At 52.9% G+C, this 17,399-nt stretch overlaps 1 protein-coding gene across 7 annotated transcripts in view; it reads right to left on the reverse strand.

Annotated features, from left to right (window-relative positions):
- Window positions 1–6,746, reverse strand: part of ITPR1 (inositol 1,4,5-trisphosphate receptor type 1) — a 3,145,915-nt gene extending 3,139,169 nt beyond the window's left edge. For all 7 annotated transcript variants that reach the window (XM_069643506.1, XM_069643503.1, XM_069643505.1 and 4 more), the window contains exon 1: window positions 6,610–6,746. The gene's annotated coding sequence lies outside the window, so the exon portion shown is untranslated. The remainder of the gene's footprint in view (window positions 1–6,609) is intronic.
- Between the last annotated feature and the right edge of the window lie 10,653 nt (window positions 6,747–17,399).

A 17,399-nucleotide genomic window follows, 5' to 3' on the forward strand; every position in this document is an offset into this window, starting at 1 on the left:
CATAAAGAACCCAAGTCCATCAAAGTCAGGTGAGCTCACTCCAGATGGAGCCCTGTGTGCACGCATGTACACAACAGGATTTGCCGTTCCCAGAGCGCGGTCTGGATTATCTGGAAAGCCAAATTCCTTTCTATTCAGAGGATTTCTCCTTCTCGCAGTTTAACCCTAATCTCTCCATTACTGGAAAATTAAACGTGGCCTCTTTCCCCCACTCCGCTTCCTTCCAGGGACTGCGGCCCACCACAATTCTATCTGTTGGGCTGCAAGGGGTGTTGCGAACATAATCAGCCAGGGAACGAAAGAGCAAAGCAATTTCACGCAACGGTGTTTTACACCAACAAAAATTGAATAATACTTCACTTGTAAAGTCGCCGTGTAATTAAACAACGGGATGAGCTGGGGGGTTTACCGGATTGCTGCGCAGGGCTGGAGTGCTTAAAGTATTTTACATTTTATAGAAAGCACTTCCAAATTTGGACAATAACGGTTTTTTGCATTTCTAAAAATAGTACGCATGCAGCGAAAGGCAGAGGCCCGGAGGATACTGCGTTGCTATGGGGTTCGCTTCTTGATGCGCAACCTTCCCACCCTCAGATCAAATAGCTCGTCTCTCCCAGAACATGAAAGTGCTACAAAAAGAAGAAAAAACGGAAGTAAACCCGAGCGTGCATGTGAAGGGTGAACTGATGTCTACAAGAGGAACACGTTGGCCAACAGGTCTGCATCAAGGATGGGCAGAGAAGGCCATCACCGAGGCACCATTTCCATCAGCCTGGACATTTCTCATAACAACTCGAATTGTGCGTTTTAGCTTTAATCATTCAACATAAGTAAAATCAGACAACAGCGGCCAGAATGCACGTGCTTCCCAAACGACAGGTTAGAATTAGAACTGCACACAATGCCCCTGTGATATCATGATACCTCATTTCCCACTACACCCGAACACCATGGATAAGAAGTCAAGAAGGAACAGTGACAACAGTATGCTGCCAAACAGTACCCCCACCAGTTAGATCCAACTAAAACACTTCATATTACATATCACTCTCAAGAGCTACCGTGAATGCATTAAAATCGAGACTCAGCTTCAGAAAACACGGCCTAACAACTCCTGATTTAAAAGGAAATTAAGGCATCAGGTAGAGGGGAAGGCTAACTTTAGTCTTCACTAACAGATTGTGCACAAAAACCATTTGCTTTCCCAAGTTTCCACGAAAGGACCCACCGCACCAGTTCACAGCAACCCACTGCCACTGCACCTGAACTATCAAGGGAGCATTTGATAAAGCAAACCTCCCAAATACACCACTCCTCCAAATAAGAGCCTTGTGCTCCTAATACACCCTCATTGAGAACTATCACTACGGCCCAGGTCTCATACGCCATTCACAAACTGCTTTCAGTCTCTCCAAACAGTCCTTCACACACATGCAGGCCCAGTACGCGCATATGCACCCGTCCCTACACTCGTTTTGAGCACGCCCAACATGCTCATAATTTCTGCCGCCCCAACCTTAGCAAGGGTTGTATGCATCCTCTGCCACCGCACCCCCACGCACACAGCTTTCAGCCATACCCCCTGCTCCCCCCACCCGGCTTTCGCCCATCCTCCCCTGCTCCCCCAAGTTAAACAAATCCTCACACACAGCTTTTACACATCCAACCATGCCAGTGCCCAGCTTCCACAAAAGCACACGGCAACCCAGGTGGGGGACACCCCCCACCACGCACGCCAGACCTGGTGGGCGAACCCCCCACTGCGCGCGCAACAGCCAGCCACAGGTGACCACACACTGCACGCGACCTCTAGCCCAGGTGACACCCCACCCCCCACGTGCAACCGCCAGTCCAGGTGACCCACCCCCCCCCCAAACAACCACCAGCCCGGGTGAACCGCTCAACCGCCAGCCCGGGTGAACCCGCCCATGCGCGATCGCCAGCCCCGGGTGAGCACCCCACCGAGCGCACAGCTGCCAGCCCCGGGTGACCCCACCACCGAGCGCACAGCTGCCAGCACCGGGTGACCCACCACCCCCCCGTGCGTGCCCGCCAGCCCCTGGGAGACCGGGAGGCGCCAGCCCCGGGAGACGCGCGACCGCCAGCCCCGGGAGACGAGACACCCCCCCACCACGCGCGACCGCCAGCCCCGGGAGACACCCGCCCCACCACGCGCGACCGTCAGCCCCGGGAGACACCCGCCCCACCACGCGCGACCGCCAGCCCCGGGAGACACACCCCCCCACCACGCGCGACCGCCAGCCCCGGGAGACACACCCCCCCACCACGCGCGACCGCCAGCCCCGGGAGACACACCCCCCACCACGCGCGACCGCCAGCCCCGGGAGACACACCCCCCCACCACGCGCGACCGCCAGCCCCGGGAGACACACCCCCCCACCACGCGCGACCGCCAGCCCCGGGAGACACCACGCGCGACCGCCAGCCCCGGGAGACACACCCCCCCCCCCCCACCACGCGCGACCGCCAGCCCCGGGAGACACACACCCCCCCCACCACGCGCGACCGCCAGCCCCGGGAGACAACCCCCCCCCCACCACGCGCGACCGCCAGCCCCGGGAGACAACCCCCCCCACCACGCGCGACCGCCAGCCCCGGGAGACAACCCCCCCCCCCCCCCACCACGCGCGACCGCCAGCCCCGGGAGACACCCCCCCCCACCACGCGCGACCGCCAGCCCCGGGAGACCCCCCCCCCACCACCACGCGCGACCGCCAGCCCCGGGAGACAACCACCACGCGCGACCGCCAGCCCCGGGAGACAACCCCCCCCCCACCACGCGCAACCGCCAGCCCCGGGAGACACACCCCCCCCCACCACGCGCGACCGCCAGCCCCGGGAGACCCCCCCCCCCACCACCACGCGCGACCGCCAGCCCCGGGAGACAACCCCCCCCAACCACCACGCGCGACCGCCAGCCCCGGGAGACAACCCCCCCCCACCACGCGCAACCGCCAGCCCCGGGAGACAACCCCCCCCACCACGCGCGACCGCCAGCCCCGGGAGACAACCCCCCCCCCCCACCACGCGCGACCGCCAGCCCCGGGAGACAACCCCCCCACCACGCGCGACCGCCAGCCCCGGGAGACAACCCCCCCCACCACGCGCGACCGCCAGCCCCGGGAGACAACCCCCCCACCACGCGCGCCCGCCAGCCCCGGGAGACAGCCCCCCCCACCACGCGTGACCGCCAGCCCCGGGAGACAACCCCCCACCACGCGCGACCGCCAGCCCCGGGAGACAACCCCCCACCACCACGCGCGACCGCCAGCCCCGGGAGACAACCCCCCACCACCACGCGCGACCGCCAGCCCCGGGAGACAATCCCCCCCCCCCACGCGCGCGCGACCGCCAGCCCCGGGAGACAACCCCCCCCTCACCACGCGCGACCGCCAGCCCCGGGAGACACCCCCCCCACCACGCGCGACCGCCAGCCCCGGGAGACACCCCCCCCACCACGCGCGACAACCCCCCCACCACCACGCGCGACCGCCAGCCCCGGGAGACACCCCCCCCCCCACCACGCGCAACCGCCAGCCCTGGGAGACACACGCAACCGCCAGCCCCGGGAGACACCCCCCCCACCACGCGCAACCGCCAGCCCCGGGAGACACCCCCCCCCACCACGCGCAACCGCCAGCCCCGGGAGACACCCCCCCACCACGCGCAACCGCCAGCCCCGGGAGACACCCCCCCACCACGCGCAACCGCCAGCCCCGGGAGACACCCCCCCACCACGCGCAACCGCCAGCCCCGGGAGACACCCCCCCACCACGCGCAACCGCCAGCCCCGGGAGACACCCCCCCACCACGCGCAACCGCCAGCCCCGGGAGACACCCCCCCACCACGTGCGCCAGCCCCGGGAGACACCCCCCACCACGTGCGACCGCCAGCCCCGGGAGACACCCCCCCACCACGTGCGACCGCCAGCCCCGGGAGACACCCCCCCAACACGTGCGACCGCCAGCCCCGGGAGACACCCCCCCACCACGTGCGACCGCCAGCCCCGGGAGACCACCCCCCCACCACATGCGACCGCCAGCCCCGGGAGACACCCCCCACCGAGCGTGCGACCACCAGCCCCGGGAGACACCCCCCACCGAGCGTGCAACCCGCCAGCCCCGGGTGACCCCCCCACCGAGCGTGTGGCTGCCAGCCCCGGGAGACCCCCCCCACAGAGCGTTCGGCTGCCAGCCCTGGGTGACCCCCCGACCAAGCGTGCGGCTGCCAGCCCCGGGTGACACCCCCCCCACCGAGCGTGCAGCTGCCAGCCCCGGGTGACCCCCCCCAACCCCCCCGAGCGTGCAGCTGCCAGCCCTGGGTGACCCCCAACTGTGCACGCACAACCGCCAGCCCCACCACACAAGCCCGTTTCAGCCCCAGGTGACCCCCCCACCACACCCACACGCGTTTCAGCCCCAGGTGACCCCCCACCACACCGGCGTGCCAGCTAGCCTGGGTGACCCCCCCACCACACGCGCGTGCCAGCTAGCCTGGGTGAACTCCCACCACACACATGCGTGCCAGCTAGCCTGGGTGACCCCCCCACCACCCACACACACGTACCAGCTAGCCTGGGTGACCCCCCCCACCACACACACACATACCAGCTAGCCTGGGTGACCCCCCCCACCACACACACACATACCAGCTAGCCTGGGTGACCCACCATGCGCACGTACCAGCTAGCCTGGGTGACCCACCATGCGCACGTACCAGCTAGCCTGGGTGACCCACCATGCGCACGTACCAGCTAGCCTGGGTGACCCACCATACACACACTCTATCCTGGGTGACCCACCATACATACACACACTATCCTGGGTGACCCACCATACATACACACACTATCCTGGGTGACCCACCATACATACACACACACACACACAATCCTGGGTGACCCACCATACATACACACACACACACACTATCCTGGGTGACCCACCATACATACACACACACACACACTATCCTGGGTGACCCACCATACATACACACACACACACTATCCTGGGTGACCCACCATACATACACACACACACAGGTGACCCACCATACATATGCACACACACACACACTCCTGGGTGACCCACCATACATACATATGCACACACACTCCTGGGTGACCCACCATACATATGCACACACACACACTCCTGGGTGACCCACCATACATACATATATACACACACACTCCTGGGTGACCCACCATACATACACACACACACACACACTCCTGGGTGACCCACCATACATACATATATACACACACACTCCTGGGTGACCCACCATACATACACACACACACAGGTGACCCACCATACATATGCACACACTCCTGGGTGACCCACCATACATATGCACACACACTCCTGGGTGACCCACCATACATACATATATACACACACACTCCTGGGTGACCCACCATACATACATATATACACACACAAACTCCTGGGTGACCCACCATACATACACACACACACACTCCTGGGTGACCCACCATACATACACACACACTCCTGGGTGACCCACCATACATACATAAACACACACACACTTCTGGCTGAGCCACCATACATACACACACAATATCCTGGGTGACCCACCATACATACTCATACACACAATAGCCTGGGTGACCCACCATACATACTCATACACACAATAGCCTGGGTGACCCACCATACATACTCATACACACAATAGCCTGGGTGACCCACCATACATACTCATACACACAATAGCCTGGGTGACCCACCATACATACTCATACACACAATATCCTGGGTGACCCACCATACATACTCATACACACAATATCCTGGGTGACCCACCATACATACTCATACACACAATATCCTGGGTGACCCACCATACATACTCATACACACACTATCCTGGGTGACCCACCATACATACTCATATACACACACATTATCCTGGGTGACCCACCATACATACTCATACACACACACACACATTATCCTGGGTGACCCCCCCAGCCCCGATCTAACCATCTTCACACTAGCCAAACTGGGTCACCACATCCACCATACCATCTCAAGTGGATTCATCCCCTCACTAATCATGATGGGTGCCACTCCCACCCTCAAACAATCCATCCTGGGTGGTCCCCCTCACCATATCATCCAAAGTGCACTATACACCCCAGTGGTGCACTGTCCTTCCGAGGCAAACCAGGCACAAAATGCATCATGTGAGCTCCTAAACCATCTATCCTAGGCGACATGCCTCCTATCCTGGCCTGTCCAACTACCAACCTCTAAACCAACATAACTGAATTTCACTTGTACCATACCTTGGGACCAGCCACTCCTATGTTACCAAAATTACCCGCCATCGTGTCTTTCCACTTAACACACTTTCAGCTCACTTTGGATGAAGAGCCCGCCATTCATCTTGGGACAAACGTATCCACAAAACGTAATTACTCTATCACCTATTCCATTTGGTTACGTCACAGCATACATGCCCATGCGCCATGCCGTCACTTTGCAAGATAGCGTTACACCCCCTCTCCCCTTCCCCGCTCCCATGCCCCCCTTTCCCTCATAGCAACGTACCTATGCGTACTCCCAAAAGCCTCTCTGTGAGCTCTCGATCCCTTCTGTACACTGTTCAGCGGCCCTCTCCTCCCACGCCCCACTGGACTGCATCCATATTCTACTGCTCACGGTGCTCCAACTACACACTGAGCGGTAGTTTTTCTGCCGCGCCTTATAAATCGCGCATAGCCTGCTGGGAAACTGAGTCCCGAAGACATTGCTGTCTGAGCTATGCTTCTCATTGGGAACTACAATCATCAGCGTGCCTCGCGTTCGAGGGGGCGGGGCCAAAAGCTGAGCGAGAGAATGTGCCCAGGTCCTGTCCCGTTACTTTGCTGTTGCCTGATTGGTTCGACCGCCGGTACACGTGCAACAAGTAGAGGACTTCGTGATCATCCTTCAGGACCACGCTCGCGAGCCCGGGTCCCCGGAAGACTTTCAAAAACAGAATTTATTCCTAATATCAATTCTATCCATGCTGAACAGTTTGGCGAGTACGATGTCTTATGTTGGTAGTAGCCAAGGGCGATTTCATCCGAGGTAGTGGCAGATACTGAATGTCCAATCCACTGTTGTTCATTTATTGCGTTCACTCCCTTTTTGTTTATATTGCCATTGGCTTCCCCTTATAGTTGCCAAATATTTCTACTCTTCCCTGAGTTAAGTACCGTTATCATGTTTTGCCATTGAGCATTTCTATGTGAATAACCCCACCAACATACCTGATTGCGATATTTATTTTTGATCGTTTTTATAGTGGCGAAAGCTATTGGAGTATTACCCTTACGTTAAGCTGCTCTAATATCTCTACTCATGGCTCTCTTATGGTTTCTTATAGTCCTACCAAAGCGCAGCTCCTGCCCACAGGCAGATGGGGAGCATGTGCAAGTGGATCTAGGTCACCTAGCCTAAGCCCTGGCCACCTGCTACCTTCCTGGCTGCTGCTCTTTTTTCCCACTTAGCAAGCCCCTCCCACCTGGTGCCTTCCTGGTTGCCTCTCTTTTTCCCTACTTAAAGAGCCCTCCAGCCTCTTTTCCTTTGCAGATGGGGAGCAGGTGCAAGTGGATCTGGGTCACCTGCCCAAAGCCCCGCCCACCTGGTGCCTTCCTGGTTGCTGCTCTTTTTCCCTACTTAAGGAGCCCTCCAGCCTCTTTTCCTTTGCAGATGGGGAGCAGGTGGAAGTGGATCTAGGTCACCTGGCCAAGCACCACCCACCTTCTTAGCCCCGCCTCTTTCTTCCTGTTATTAATGTGTCCGAAGCGAAGGGCAGAAGGGCGCAAAGTGTCCTGGCCAAGTGTTTGGTGTTCAGTGGTCGACAGGGAGACGGGAGTGCCTGGAGCCATGCCATCACTTAGCGTGTCCTTCTGGGGAGAGAGAGTTGGGACAGCACGACACCCTTCACAGCAGTCCAGCTACAACCTGTGCGCTACTGTGTCTCTAACTTCTTGTGACTGCCATAAATACTGATTCACAGCGCTCAGCGCCGCGCGTGAGTCTGGAGGAGTGCAGTCACTCCAGTCTCCCATGAGTCTAGGAGAGTCACAACGTCACCATGGAGCAGGCCATCATAGTCGGAGAAGCCGTTGTCCGGCCCAACACCCGACTTCATGTGCAGAAAACTGAAGGCTGCAGCTTGCACCAAGAGACAGGGGCAGCATTGAGGATAAAAGTAAACCTAATATGGTGAGTGGCGTGAAAATGAATGTTATCTCTGGACGTGTGGTAGCTGTATACTCGGCTAGTGTTTAGATGGATTTCTGAACTCTGACCTGGTAGGAAGAGGTTCAGAAGGCCAGCCTAGTTTCTTGGAACAGGGTAACCTGTGGACAAGCCAGACCAATCAAGGTAGCTATGGCAGGCGGTCAAAACTAAGTCTCAGGAGGGGTGAGGGTGACTGAAAGACCTAAATGAGCACACAGAGCAAGGACACTTACAAATTACTCCCAGACAGATGTATATATCAAAAATATAAACACATTTATTACAAGGCCTTTGTAACTCAACACACAGTAAAAGAATCACAGCAATATTATCAAAGCAACACAACACCATCAATACAAGATATATACAAGACCATTGGGGTCTAAAGGGTTAAAGGCACGAAATATGTTCACAACCTAGAGGGGAAGGAAAATAGGCAGTGCAGATAGTCTTTAGTCCCCTTCTACATCAAACACACACCTAAGAGGCAGTCCAAACCCTAAGAAGAGAGGAGACTTATGCTCAAAAGTACATGCAGTGCAGGCACATGCAGTTGTTCCAAATGGGTAAAATGGGGTCTCTTCAAGGGTCTCTAGCAGCTCAGGAAGGTGGGTGAGACGATGAAGAATAGATTCCCACTATTCGAGGAGGGCCTCCACTTGAAGGCAGAGGTGATTCCAAGGTTCGGGAATAGTTTGCTAGTTCACACTAGCAGTGGAAAGGGGAGGGACTCCCAGGGGCCACACATGCGTAATAATGGATGGAGGCGCTAGGGGCCACTGGTTAAGGTTAGGGTTACTCCCCGGCCCCAGGCGCACTCTGGAGCAAACTTCGCCAGTCGAGTCTACGGTTGCGGGTTCTACTGTGGCAATATGACAGCTCTGCGGTTTTCAGTTCCGAAGATACAATGAGGATACCCAAACGGGACTGTGGCGATTTCTCTGCTCCTGATGTATTGATCAGGCCAGTTTCACTGCAGCAGGCTTCAGGGGCAAGAGTGTCACAAGTGCAGCGCACCTACAAAGATCATCGGCGCAGTTGGGCAACACGGTAACCACGTTCACTCCGGTGCTGGCTCACTCGTCTCACTTTAGACCTGGGAATGCCAAGTGTTCGAAATTGGAGGGCCTCCTCAAAACGATGGCGGAGACAGAGCAAAGGTCCTGCCTGGTCAGCCCACTGGTTGGCCCAGGGACACTTCCGAGAAGGCTTACTTGCAGGTTTTGTTGAAGGTGCCGAGAATAGTTGGTCCCACTATTCTAATGGGTCGAAGCGTCTTCGCAGACCTTATAGGATGACCAGATGCAGAGGGGTCCCACGGGACAACAGCGGGCTCAGGGTGCCAAACCTTCCAGCGGTTCACCAGCGGTTCCTCGACCCGGCTTCTTAGTTTCAGGATACTTGGATCCTATCCTTCGTTTAGTGAGAACTCCAGAGATCGACATGGTATGGGTGTTTTCAGCCTCCTCTTATCCAAAGTTCCCCTTGTGCCAAAATGGAGAGGACCCAATGGGAGATCTGCTCACAAACACACACTCCATACATGCACCAATCATGGACCATGGTGGTCCCAGTCATTGACAGCACTCCAGACTCTCTGGCACCCAGGATGTGTATTGGGGACAGACACCCTAGCCCACATCCTGGAGGCACACACACAAGGCATGCAGAAGCCCGTGAAAGCTTGGTGTTTCGCGGGAAACTGCATGTCCAAATAAGGACTGACCCGGGTCGACTTGACCTGGGGAAGGCACGGGGCAAGATGGCTGAAGGACAGGACAAAGAACCTTGTGGCATGGCCATTTTGGAGCCAGGCCACCTATTCGTGCCAAACACAGTGAGCGAGGTTTGAATGCCAGGAAAGGGTTAAAATTATATGCAACGATAAGATGCCACCAGCCCTGTCCATGACACATCTGCACATCTCCCAAAAAGTCCTACGAGAGTATCTAGGGCCTTTGTAATTGACTCTGAGACCCAAGTGCACTGGTACATTGTGCACTTGTTACATGTTGCAGAAAAGTTGCATCATTGGAAAAGAACTAAGGGAAACAAAGTCTCCCAGCACTGACTGTCTTAAGGGCATGTCAGTTTCCCCATAAAAAGTGAGCGAAAGCCCAGAGGATGGCAGCTGAAGGCTGTGCTTCTCTGGCAAAGTCAGACTAAGGTGTTTTAAACAGCAGCAAATCGTTTGGGGGTGTACAACTGGAGGGAAAATTACATATAAAATGAAATCTTTCCTAACAGCTTGTGTAGTAAGCGGAAGTACACCGCGCCATACACAATTCTTAGATGTTACAGATGCTGAGTTGCTGGATGCGGAGCTGGACAGAAAAGAAAGTTACAGTCTAGAAACCCATGAAACGGAGAAAGCTCCTGTAGTGGAGTGTCCAGAGACTGTAAGTAGGTTGATAGGTCCAATCAAAAACAGTTTAAAGGAAAACACAAACGACAAAAAAATGTATCAGGTGTTGAGTGCATAGACCTTATTCCAGATCCCAGTTGCTTTGAAGCCTTAACAAACAAACTGCCATCCAGGCATGAAAGACGGCTCAACAGATGGCGAGCCCATTATTTTCCAACCACAGCCAGGAACATGTTTGCATACAAACCCCTCACGTACCAGCTTTAACCTGGACTGTAACTGTGAAAACCCAGGAGTCTCCTTTTTATCAGCAGAAAGAGAATGTGAAAGAGTGGCCATCATGGAAAAGGAAATGGCAGTGTCATTAGAAACCAAGATGGTGGTGAGACCAAAAAGCCAAGATTCACTTAAGAAAACAGCTGGTGTTCGAATGTCAACGCCAGTTTCACTAATAAAGCAAAAAGTGTGACACTTTGATTTTAATGAGCGTTCGATAGCTGACAAAATCAAAGAACATGACCTACAAGCAGATTTTATCACAAAAATGGAAGCACATGGGAAAATAAAAGGAAGTGCCTACACAAAGAATGTTATATCAGTAAAACGGTCAAGTAAAGACCATGAGGAGAGTGATACTTCTTACTATGAAAAAGACATATATGAAAAACACTCAAGGGAAATGACACAAAAAGGAGATGACATACAAGAGCAATTAGCCAGAAAATGTAATAAAAGCAAACTACTGAATGATTTGGTTCAAACCAGTGGAAATGTGGATAACAAGATGACAAATAAGAACCACGAGGAATATGAGCATAGACATATAAATAATACAACAAACCGCACTTATGTAAGGAGTGAAAGGAGACTCGAAGGGGTATCACTGAGTCTGTTTTGTGATCCGGGAACATGAGTGATTTGGAATTGGTACTGGGCAAAGAAGTAGGCCCAACGAGCCTAACGACTGTTCCTCCACTCCAACGACTGTTGAATTTGGAGATTCCGATGGTCTGTGCGGACCTGAACTGGATATCTAGCACCCAGAAGTAGGTGTCGCCATTCAGTGAAGGCTTGGCGGATGACCAGCAGTTCCTTCTCCAGGATGGAATAGTGTGTCTCGCTGGGAGTCAGGGTTCGTGAAAGGTAAGCAATGGGGTGTTCCAGTCCATCCTCAAGTTCCTATTTCAAGACCGCCCTTATGGCGTAGTTAGAGGCATCCGTTTCCACTAGGAATGGGCGATTTATGTCGGGCTGGGTCAGGATGGGGGCTTGTGTGAACTCTGTCTTCAATCGTTGGAATGCCTTATCTTGCGGCGTAGACCAGATAAAGGGGGTGTCCTTCTTCAATAGAGCAACGATCGGCTGAACGATCTCGGAAAAGGTAGAAATAAACTTCCGGTAGAATTTGGCGAGCCCCAGGAAGGATTGAACTTGTTTCACAGATGTGGGAGTGGGCCAAGCCAGTATGGCTTTTACCTTTGAAGGGTCCATACCAATTCCTTCTTGGCTAAGGATGAATCCTAGGTAGTGAACAGAAGTAACGTGAAACAAGCATTTTTCGGGTTTGGCTAACAGTTTGTGTTCACAAAGTCATTGTAGTACTGCCTTTACATGTTCTTCATGTTTTAGAGGATCCTTGGAAAAAATCAATATATCATCCAAATAGACAATGACGAAGAGGAACAACATATCAGAGAACACCATATCCATAAAACGCTGAAAGACTGCGGGAGCATTGGCTAGTCCAAAGGGCATGACTAGGTATTCATAGTGACCAAAGGGTGTTCTAAAGGCTGTTTTCCATTTGCCTCCTTCCTGGACACGGATTAAGTGGTAGGCACCCCGGAGATCCAACTTCGTGAATATTAAGGCGCCTCTCACAGCTTCCAGGATATCCGAGATCAGGGGCAGTTGATACCGATCTTTGAGGGTGCATTGATTTAAGCCTCCATAGTCGAGGCAAGGTCTGAGTTCCTTGGTATCCTTCTTGGGAACGAAGAACAATGAAGCACCCGCTGGAGATTTTGAGGGTCTTATGGTGCCGTTTTCAAGATTGGTGTCTATGTATTCCCGAAGGGCCTTTTTCTCAAGTTCGGAAAGAATGAACATTCTGCCGAAGGGAATTACAGCTGAGGGATCTGTATCTATGGCACAGTCTTCGGGCCTGTGAGTGGGTAAGGCTTGGACTATGGCAGTAGAAAATGCATCAACATATCCCTGATAGGCCTCTGGAACTTGTATGATATTGGAAACCATGAGTGGTTTTTCTTGGCCTCTTGGTGGTTCTTTAGGAGTTATCGAGGAGGGATCCAGGGATAGACAGTGGGACATACAGAAATCTGAGCCCAGGAATAATGATCCTGCTGTCCAATTAATATACAGATTGTGCTTTTGTAACCAGGGCATACCCAAAACCATGGGGTAATGGGCTGACTTAATGATGTCGAATGTAATCCGCTCTTGATGATGGTTTATGGAAAGTTGGATCTCTTTAGTCTGCTGGCTTATGGGTCCTGAAGAGAGCGGTCTTCCGTCAATTGCTTCCACCGGCTGCATGGTGTTTCATGCCTCGTATGGAATATGATGACTAACAACCCAGTCTTGATCAATGAAAATTCCCATAGCTCCGCAGTCCACCAAGGCCAGAATGGGATAGGTCTTGTCTTTGGAGGGCGACAGGAAGGCCTGTAGTATCACCAAACTGTTTTGTCCAGGAGAGTTCAAGGATGGAATTGATGTGGAGCAAACATCTCTCTCCCGACACCTCGCTCCATCTAGGATCGGGAGCTGGCGTTTCCCGAACGCCGTGGAGGTGTCACACATCGGGGTCTGAATGACCCGCGCGCCTCTTCATCACGCCAGGTGGAACAGACCGCTTTCAAGGTACCTACCAAAGTCGTGACGCTTCGCCACAGTATCCGACGTTTCTCAGCCCCTTACTTCTCTCGGTGGCGGTTACCCTGGAGATTGGGCTCAACAACATCAAAGGTATCGACAACCCAGCCTTTGCCTACAACTCCCAGGAAACCTACCTTTTGCGTGTAGTTCCAACTATTCGGAACGTGAGCTGTGACGGGCTTACGGTGCTCCGCCTCCTGGGTATATTAGGCACTGCAGCGGGAAGGACGCTGCTTCTGATTAACGTTGCAACCGGCATCCGAAGTTTCGTCTTCTGTGCCTTCCTAATCATTGCCTTCCCGTGTACCAATTCCTGTTTTACCAATTACGGACTGCCTTGAGACTTCTCAATTCTTCTGCCTACCTGTGTACCGGACCTTTGCCTGACCTACGGTTTGCTTGCTTCCTGATTCTGTACTGTCTTCTGCCTACCTGTGTACCAGATCTCGCTGCCTGTCCACTGGATTGCCTTCCGCTATTTCTTACCGTACAGAAACCTCTGTCCTGAATCAAAGGACCCCAGTTTCGGGTCATCCTGGGAGTTCCATGGTTACGTTATCATAACCCGGCCATTGATTGGGCTGCAAAAACTGTCCAATTTCCTTCCCCGGTCTGCAATGAAAAATGTTTTCAGGACTCGAATGTGTGTCCGGTGTCTTCTTGCCAGGCATTGGCAGCCTCCAATGCATTTATCGGTGCCATTACTACTGCCAAGGAAGTCCGTGTTCCCTCAGAATACAATGACTTCCGGGATGTCTTTGACAAAGGGGGTGCAGATGTTCTGCCCCCTCATAGACCCTATGACTGCCCTATTGATTTAGTGCCAGGAGCTAAGATACCAGCAGGAAGGGTGTACTCGCTTACACTGCCCGAAGACAAGGTAGTTAAGGAATACATCGACAAGGCCTTGATCACCAGGTTCATCAGACCATCTAAATCTCCTGCGGCATCTCCCCTCTTTTTCGTCCCTAAGAAAGAAGGCGATCTTCGCCCTTGCATTGATTACAGGGCCTTGAACGCAATAACTGTAAAGAATCAATACCCTCTTCCGCTGATATCTGTTCTTTTGGATCAGCTTGGTTCTTCGGCAGTTTTCACTAAACTGGACCTTCGAGGTACATATAACCTTGTTCGAATATGAGAGGGGGATGAGTGGAAGACAGCCTTCAAGACCCGGTATGGACTGTTTGAGTACCTGGTGATGCCCTTTGGGCTGTGTAATGCGCCTGCTACCTTCCAGGCATTCATGAATGATATTTTTCATGACTGTCTGGATCAATTTGTCATTGTCTACTTAGACGACATTTTGATATGCTCCTCTTCAATGGAGGAACACATTGACCATGTTCGTTTCGTGCTTCAGAGACTATGAGACAATCATTTATTTGTTAAAGCTGAAAAATGCGTATTCAATTCTACTGAAGTAGAGTTCTTGGGGTACAACCTTACTAATCACGGAATTAGAATGAGCCGTTCTAAAGTCAGAGCTGTTCTTGACTGGCCTGTGCCTACTACTACCAAAGCCTTACAATCCTTTTTGGGTTTTTCAAACTTTTACAGATGATTCATTCACTCGTTTTCATCCATTTCAGCTCCTTTGACAGCATTGACCAGCTCTAAACGGGCATTTCAATGGAGGTCGGAGGCGCAACAGTCCTTTGAAGCTCTGAAAGCCGCCTTCTTGACTGCTCCAGTACTGCAACATCCAAATCCGCTCTTACCATATCTAGTGGAGGCCGATGCCTCAGGCTCCGCCATTGGGGCAGTACTATCCCAGCGTTGTCCCGATTCAGGTGAAATCCATCCGGTTGCTTTTCATTCACGGAAGTTTACTCAATATGAACAGAACTACCCCATCACGGAAAGAGAGTTGTTGGCCATCAAGGACGCCTTTTCTCAATGGAGACATCATTTGCTGGGTGCGCGTCATCCTGTCACGGTCTTTTCAGATCATCAGAGTCTCCTTGTGTTCAAGTCCATGAAATGTCTTACCGCTAGACAGGCTCGCTGGCATCTCTTGTTTTCACAATTTAATTTCACCATCACTTATCGGCCAGCCCGGTTCAATACTTGTGCTGACGCTTTGTCACGTTTGTCTTCCAATTCCGGTGGTAAAACTAATAATGACCACTCTCTCCTGCTAGAGTGGTCTCTGGGTGCACTCCTCAACCTCCACTACGTTCCCTGATATCTGAGTGGGTTTCATCACATGCAAGGGAGTGTGAGGCTCTCAACCTCGATATAGTGCAGGGTTTGCCCTACATCCAGGGCAGATTGTTTCTACCTCCTGGTGATGCGCGTCTACATGCACTTTCTTGGTCTCATGATTCACTGATGGCGGCTCATCCGGGACAACAAAAAACCCTTTACTCTTTGCGCTGTTGGGCTCGGTGGCCTTCTATGTCCGGCGACGTAATTGATTATTTGGCCTCCTGTTCAGTATGCTCTAAGTCTAAAATCTCTAGATGTAAGCCTGTGGGTTTGTTGCAGCCTCTTCCAGTGCCACATAAACCATGGTATATTGTCTCAATGAATTTTATAGTCGATCTGCCCTCTGTGGATGGCTTTTTCCGCTATTTCTTACCGTACAGAAACTTCTGTCCTGAATTACCTACCACGCCTTCACCTGGTTTTCCTCACTTTCCCAGCTGACACCAAGTACTGGGAACTGTTTCCTTCTTCAATTCCAGTGTTCTTTTGTGGATTCCGACTCCAATCCGTTGTTTTGGATTTATTCCCTCAAGTGTACGCAAGGACGCTTTGCTGATTGTACACAAAGACTTATTTCTGAAAGTGCACACAGGGACGCCTTGCTGAGAAGTGCACCTACCCGTATCTAGTGCGCTCCTCGTGCCGCCCGGGTGTAGCATCCCTACTAACCTTCCTGTTTATTGTTTTGTACCTCTGTTGTTTCTAACCTTGATTGATTAGGTTATTTCAATTCCTGTTCTGGTAAGACTTCCTTAACTTTTCTTTATTCATTCCTATCTGAACCATCAAAATAGAAGCTAATATCTTTTCTATACTTACAGGGGAAATTCCATTTCTGTTCCTTTTCAATTACAAGGGGAGTGGGTGACCCAGGTACTTTCTGCTTGTGTGAGGCTTTTCTTGTGGTGATCTTTGCTCTCCCCAAGTATTTACCAATTTTCTTTTTCTTTTTAGCTGGGTCCATGGCGGTGTGTTCTCCCCGCTCTTTTGGGTGATCGGTCTCTCAGTCTGTGATTTAGTGCAGCCGAGAGTCAAATCATCAAAAAGAGCTTATTTCCCTCAACAGAGAGGAGGCTCAGGTGGAGGCTCCACCTCGAGCTCTTCAAGCAACATCCAGTACAACCGTCCTGGTCGCTTGCCCGGATCACTCGTCGGCCGGTGAGTAACAGGAGGGGCTAGAGGGCATTCTCTAACAAGGTGTTTATCTGAGGCACAATACATGCACAGGCCTGTGTGGATCCTTCTCATCCTTTCTTGAGGGGAAATAGGCCCACGGAAGGCTCCTATTTGCATGGGTTCTGGATCTATGTCAGGGGTTGGGGCAGAATCGGTTTTAACAGAGGTCTCAAGGGGATTCTTATGAAAGGGTATCTTGGTCTTTCTTCTTTCAACCTTTCTTTCCTGAATTCCAAAGTCTATTTGCATGGCTAAATCCATAAGAGCCTGGAATGAACTAGGACGAGCCACCCTGGCTAATTCATCCTTAATGTCCTCGTTTAGACCCCTGCGAAATAGAGTGAAACTTGCTTCTGAGGACCAATCCGCTTCCTTGGCCAGTTGTTTAAATCTAGTAACGTACGTTAGCATAGCCTGAGTACCCTGTCGGAAATCAAGTAACCGTTCCTGAGCACTA

Source organism: Ambystoma mexicanum, chromosome 2p (assembly GCF_040938575.1).
Source record: "Ambystoma mexicanum isolate Mex_15411 chromosome 2p, UKY_AmexF1_1, whole genome shotgun sequence".
Taxonomy (NCBI): Eukaryota; Metazoa; Chordata; class Amphibia; order Caudata; family Ambystomatidae; genus Ambystoma; species Ambystoma mexicanum.